Below are 6,309 nucleotides of genomic sequence, written 5' to 3' on the forward strand. Positions count from 1 at the left end.
GTTTGGGACATTTCTAACTATTATTAAAAGTTAACTAAGCAGAAACAGCTCAAAGCAAAACGCAAACTGAAAGTACAAATGCTTGCTTATGCATAAGCCAAGATATATTCTTCTATTCTAATTGTAGCTACGTAATATTTTGTTTCTTTGAACAATGATTCCTGTTTTGTAACCACAAAGTACTGTAAGCCTGCCAAAATGAAAAGTATATATGATCGACTTCACAAGTAAAGATTGGGATCAACACCTTCACTTTGGTGTCTGTGTTGTTTCTCCACCCCTCTTTCGCCGACTCCTCACCATCCGTTCGTCTCCTGAGACCCCCTGTTGGAGCTGGTCTCCGACAATATGATGTGTCAAAATGCATTCTATCATCATGTATAATAAATTAGAACAATTTTCTTTTAAGTTTCAAAATAACAGTAGAAAGAGTTTTATTCCCAACTTCACGTCTTAAGTGCTTCTTTACATCATTAAAACTTCCTTGAAAATATTTTTAAAATGAAATCAATAACAAGAAAAAAGCAGAAATCACTTTAAATCAGAGGTTGAATAATATAATTTTGAATAAAAAATAGGTCTTGGAAGAAACTGGGAGAAATAAAATAATTCTCAGAACAAATGAGATAAATATACACATATCAGAATCTCTGGGACACTAGAAAGGCAGTTCTACTGGAAAGTTTATAGCATTTAGTGCTTATATGTTAAAAAAAAATCTCCCAGCAAAATAGTAATTTTACATTTCAAGGCTTTGAGATAGCAAGAGCAAGCTAATTCTAAAATCAACAGAAGACAGAAAGTAATTAATATAGGTACTAAAATTAATGAATATAAAATTATAAAACAAAGAATTAATGATTCAAGGAGTTGTTTCTTTGAAAAATAAAAATATTTGAACTCCACCCTAACCAAAATAACGCTCAAGAAAAAGAGAAAGAAGACTCAATCTTACAAAGTTTGAGGTATATATATATATATGTGTGTGTGTGTGTGTGTGTGTGTGTGTGTATAACACAGATATTTTTGAAATCCAGGTGATCAGTAAAGGCTAATTTGAAAACTTTTATTTTAGTGAACTGAATAATCTATACAATAACAACTAATTTCTACCTACCTAACTTGAACTAAGAGGATATAGAAAACCTAAGCAGCAAATATAAAATGACAAGATTGAAGTTAGCCTTCATGTATATATAATATATCAAAATACACTATACTGTCATGTATACTTAAAAGAACAATATAAATAAAAATAATTAAAAATAAAAAGACTGAAGAAATAATAAGAAAACTTTTAGCAAAGATAAGCCAAGGACCAGATGCAGTCTTAGCTGAGTTCTATCACACTTTCAAAGAATAACTACGATCAACACTCCTCAAATTAGTCTATGAAATTGAAAGGGAAGAAACACTTCCAAATGTTTTTATTTTTTATTTTTTTTCCCAATCTTATTCTTTTTTATTTGTTCTCTATAGTTGTACATGACAACAGAGTGCTTTTTAATTCCTCATACACAAAATGGGGTGCAACATTTCAATTCATGATTTGAAACACACTATTCATGCAATCATACATGTACCTTGGGTAATGATGTCCACATCATTCCACCATCTTTCCTACCCCCCAGAAACCCTCCCCTTTGCCCAATCCAGAGTTCCTCCATTCTTCCCATGCCCCTCTATCATAGATCATATCCACTAATCAGAGAAAACATTTTGCCTTTAGATTTTTAGGGTTGTCTTATTTTGCTTAAAATGATATTTTCTAATTCCATCCATTTACCTGCAAATGCCATGATTTTATTTTCTTTTATGCTGAGTAATATTTCATTCTGTATATAAATAACATTTTCTTTATCCATTTATCTATTGGTGGGCATCTAGGTTGGTTCCACAGTTTAACTGTTGTGAATTCAGCTGCTATAAACATTGGTGTGGCTATAACTATAGTATGCTGATTTTTAAGTCCTTTGAGTACAGACCAAGGAATGAGAGAGCCAGATCAAATGGTGGTTCCATTTCAAGTTTTTTTGAGGTATATCCACATTGTTTTCTGAAGTGGTTGAACCAAGTTTCAATCCCACCAGGAATATAGGAATATATGGTGCAGCTTTTCCCCAAAATCTTCTCCAAAACTTGTCATTGCTTGTATTCTTGATAACTGCCATTCTGACTGGGGTGAGATGAAATCCTACAGTAGTTTTGATTTGCATTTTTCTAATTACTAAAGATGTTGAACACTTTTTTATATTTTTGTTGGTCACTTGTATATCTTCTTCTGAAGATACTGCTACTTTTGAACTTTGTCTTATCCTTTTGGAAAGTTTATGGAATGCTTTGGGTTTGGTTCCTGTGGGGATTCTTCCCCACGTGCTAAGAGATGGCACCGGGTACCCAGTGAGGGATTTCACAGACCTGTGGGTCTTATAACTGGAGGACATACACTAGTTATAAACCAGGTCTCCTGGCTCTGTCCCTGGGCAGGCAAGACTTTGAACAGAGAGCTCTTTTCTTGCACACCTGGCAAGGCCGTATCCACCAGAATGGAGTGGGGCTGGTGCTGAGATGGCAGTACCAGCCACCATGGGACATGGGAGCCTCCCTAGCCCACTGAGTTCCAGGCTCCATGGGTGACCTGGTAGCATCCTGCAACTTGTCCCTGGGGTCCTGAGGGATGTGGTCTGTGTCCTCTTCCCATCTGAAGCGTGACACATGGTGGCATGTCCCAGGGCTGCTATAAACACTGCCCTGCTCACTGTCCATCTCTGGCACCCTGGGCCCTGGAACGTCCTCCTTCCCCATCTGATCAGGCAAACACACACCCTGGCCACCTTCTCCAGGCCTGGCTTGGGTTCTTTGGCTCCACAACCTGCTGCCTCCTTTGAAATCTGCTGGGCACCTATCACTGCCCATCTGTTGATACGCCTGGGCTGAGAGGACCTCTAAGTACAGCATCCCTTCCACCAAGTGGCCCCAGTTTTGGTCCATTTGCCCACTCCATGCCCCACAAAGGGGCAGTGACCAGACCTGCTTGCCCCTGTGGTCACGCGGCTTGGCCCTGTGGCATGTGCTTTCCGGTTTTCCCTCTGGACTCCTTTGACACAGGACACCGCCAGCTCCCATGGCAGCGTCCGAGTGACGCACAGAGCTGGTCTCGCTGGTCTTGGCCGCCGCGATCAGTGAACGAGCCCTCTGGCCCTATCCATAGCACAGGCTGGTCACCTGCGGGGATGCCCGACCCACACCGGGTGCTCCACCACACCGGCCCCTGCTCCTCGGTGCTCGCAGCGCTCCAGCCAAATCCCTGCGTATGTCCGACTCACCACCCAGCGGAGGCGGCCGGGGTCCAGCTCAGCTGTGAGCAGCTCCAGGCCCGTGAGGGTGGTGTGGGCGTTGGCCCGAGACTCCGGTCCACAATGCGGGGGGCAGGCTGGGTGGGCGCAGAGGGGTCCTTTTCCCTATGGGGTCTGGGTGCAGTGCGGGTCACGGCCTCATGGTGGCAGCACAGCTGCGCCGGGTCCCTCCCGGCCCGACGGCCCAGCCTACCACAGCCACCTTCCCACTGCTCGGCGATCCTTGGTCGCCAGAGGGTGGGCAGGTCCCGGACAGGCTGAAGGGTTCCGGGATTGTGCGCCCCGCCCCATCCCTTGGGGTCGGACCCCGGCGCCCCTTCCTCTGCGTCAACGCGCTCCTGCGCCTGGTGGCGGGAAGGTCCCCATCTCCAGCTCAGATGGCTCGCCTCGCAGTCTTGCAGGGACCAAGGTGCTTAGGCGGCCCTCGCCCGCTCTTGCCCCATCCGCGCGGGGCGTTCTTGAGCCCCCTCGCCCTGCAGCGTCAGGCGGGTTCTCCAGAGGAGCCGCCAGTCCCAGGCCGTGACCCCGAGCAGACGACAGCTGGGCTCTACCCTTGCGTCGCGCGGGGCAAGTGGCTGTTGGGCCGGCGGCTGGCTGCTTTGGGCCAGGGCGCTGCCCCTCGCGGACAGTGCGCTCGGCTGGGGCGCTGCGCCTTGCCCCGCCTGGCGCTATCGGCCCGGCGGGCTTTGAATGCAAAGACCCGGCCTTTTCCCAAATGTTTTTATGAAGCCAGTATAACCCTAATACCAAAAAGAGACAAGGATGCACCAAGAACAGAAAACTACAGACCTTTCTAATGTTCCATATGAACATTATTTATTTATTTTATTTATTTTACTAAATAAAATATTAGCAATCTGAATTCAAAAGTACATTAGATCATATAATATAATCAACTTGTTTTTATTTCAAGAATGCAAGTTTGGTACAACATACACAAATCAATAAATGAAATTTACCACATAGGACAAAATCATCCAAAAGACAGATTATTCCCTCAAAATTTAGCATACATACATGTTAAAAGTGCTGAAGAAATCAGGAACAAAAGGGCCAAGACAAGTTTCCCAGTCTGCTTAATTCAAAGTTATACTTCCTCAATTACTGATGCACTAATCTGGACAAAGCCAGCTTTGAGGTGAAGGATGTCATAGGTTGCTGCTGTGTCTAAGAAGTATGGTGAGACCTTATTCAAGGTTTGGGCAACTGATAAATTGTTCTAAGGAAGAACTTGGGGAAGCAGGGACAATTCAGTAATTGAATACATCATGTGTACACCCTCTCAATTCCTATGTTTTTTGTGCTAGTTTAAATCTTCATCTCTCCTCATCTAGATTATTGTAATATTCTAGCATTATCTTTTTAAATTATTTATTCTAATTACTTATATAAGAGAGCAGAATGCATTTCAACTCAGTGAACACAATGAAGCACAGTTTTTCATTTCTCTGGTTGTGCCTGATGCAGTAACAACATTCATGCAATCATACATGTACTATAGGGTGATAATGTCGGTCTCATTCAACCATTTTTCTCACCCCCATGCCTCCTTCCTTCACACCCCTCTGCCCAAAGAAAACTTACTTCATTCTTCCCTATCCCCCAACCAGTTATGAATCATCATCCATATATCAGAGAAAACATTTGGTCTTTAGACTTTTGGGATTGGCTTATTTAGCTTAGCACGATATTCTCCAGCTTCGTCCATTTACCTGCAAATGCCATAATTTCATTCTTTTTTAATGCTGAGTAATAGTCCATGGTGTATATATACCACAGTTTCTTTATCCATGTATCTATTGAGGAGCATTTAGGTTGGTTCCAGTTTAGCTATTGTGAATTGAGCCACTAACAAAGTGGCTGTGTCACTGTATTATGCCAGGAGTGAAATAGCTGGGTCAAATGGTGATTCCATTCCAAATTTTTTGAGGAATCAATACTGCTTTCAACAGTGTTGGCACCAATTTGCAGTCCCACCAGCAATGTATAAGTGTACATCTCCCCTCATTCTCACCAACACTTATTGTTGCTTGTGTTTTTTATAATTTCCATTCTCACTGAAGTGAGATGAAATCTTAGGCTAGTTTGATTTGTATTTCTCCTATTGCTAGAGATGTTGAACATTTTTTTCATGTTTGATGACTGATTGTATGTCTTCTCCCATGAAGTATCTGCTCAGTTCCTTAGCCCATTTATTATTTGGGTTATTTGTTTTTTGGCTATCTTTTCAGTTCTTTACCTGTGGTGGAGATTACCGCTCTAACTGAGGTGCATATGGTAAATATTTTCTCCCATTCTGTAGCTCTCCTGGTATTGATTATTTCCTTGGGTGAGAAGCTTTTTAATTTGAATTCATCCCATTTATTGATTACTGGTTTTATTTCTTTTTTTATGTTTTGTTTTGTTTTGTTTTAATTGATTACACATGGCAGTACAATGATCTTGACATATCATACATTTGAATCAGATGGGATATAATTTCTCATTTTCTGGTTTTATTTCTTATCTAGCATTATTTTTTAATCATTTACACAACCCAAAAGAATTATTAAACATTTTACTATCAAAGGTCACCTCCTAAAAGCTTTCAATGTTTCCCTTCTTAGCTGTTTCCCCTCTTAGCTATCGAAAATTAAGTTCTCTTAAAAAGATGTACCAAACTTTCATCCATAACCTAGCCCTACTTCATTTGTACAGCTATATTCCTTGATTTTTTTTTTTTTTTTAATGACACATGAAGCTTTATTGTCAAAGTCCTTGCTATTCCGGGCAGATTCCATTAACTATCTTGTGCTTTGAAATACAGGCAACCTGTTTCCTACCATTCTCCACTCAGATATCTGTCTTCCCTCAGTCTAGGCTGAAAGGATTATGTTAGGAACAAACCTTTCTGCAAACCATGTTATCTATATAAGCACTTCTTCTCTGCTTCTCAACTGTAAACTTGTTGGAG

The sequence above is a fragment of the Marmota flaviventris genome, chromosome Y (genome assembly GCF_047511675.1).
Source record: "Marmota flaviventris isolate mMarFla1 chromosome Y, mMarFla1.hap1, whole genome shotgun sequence".
NCBI lineage: Eukaryota > Metazoa > Chordata > Mammalia > Rodentia > Sciuridae > Marmota > Marmota flaviventris.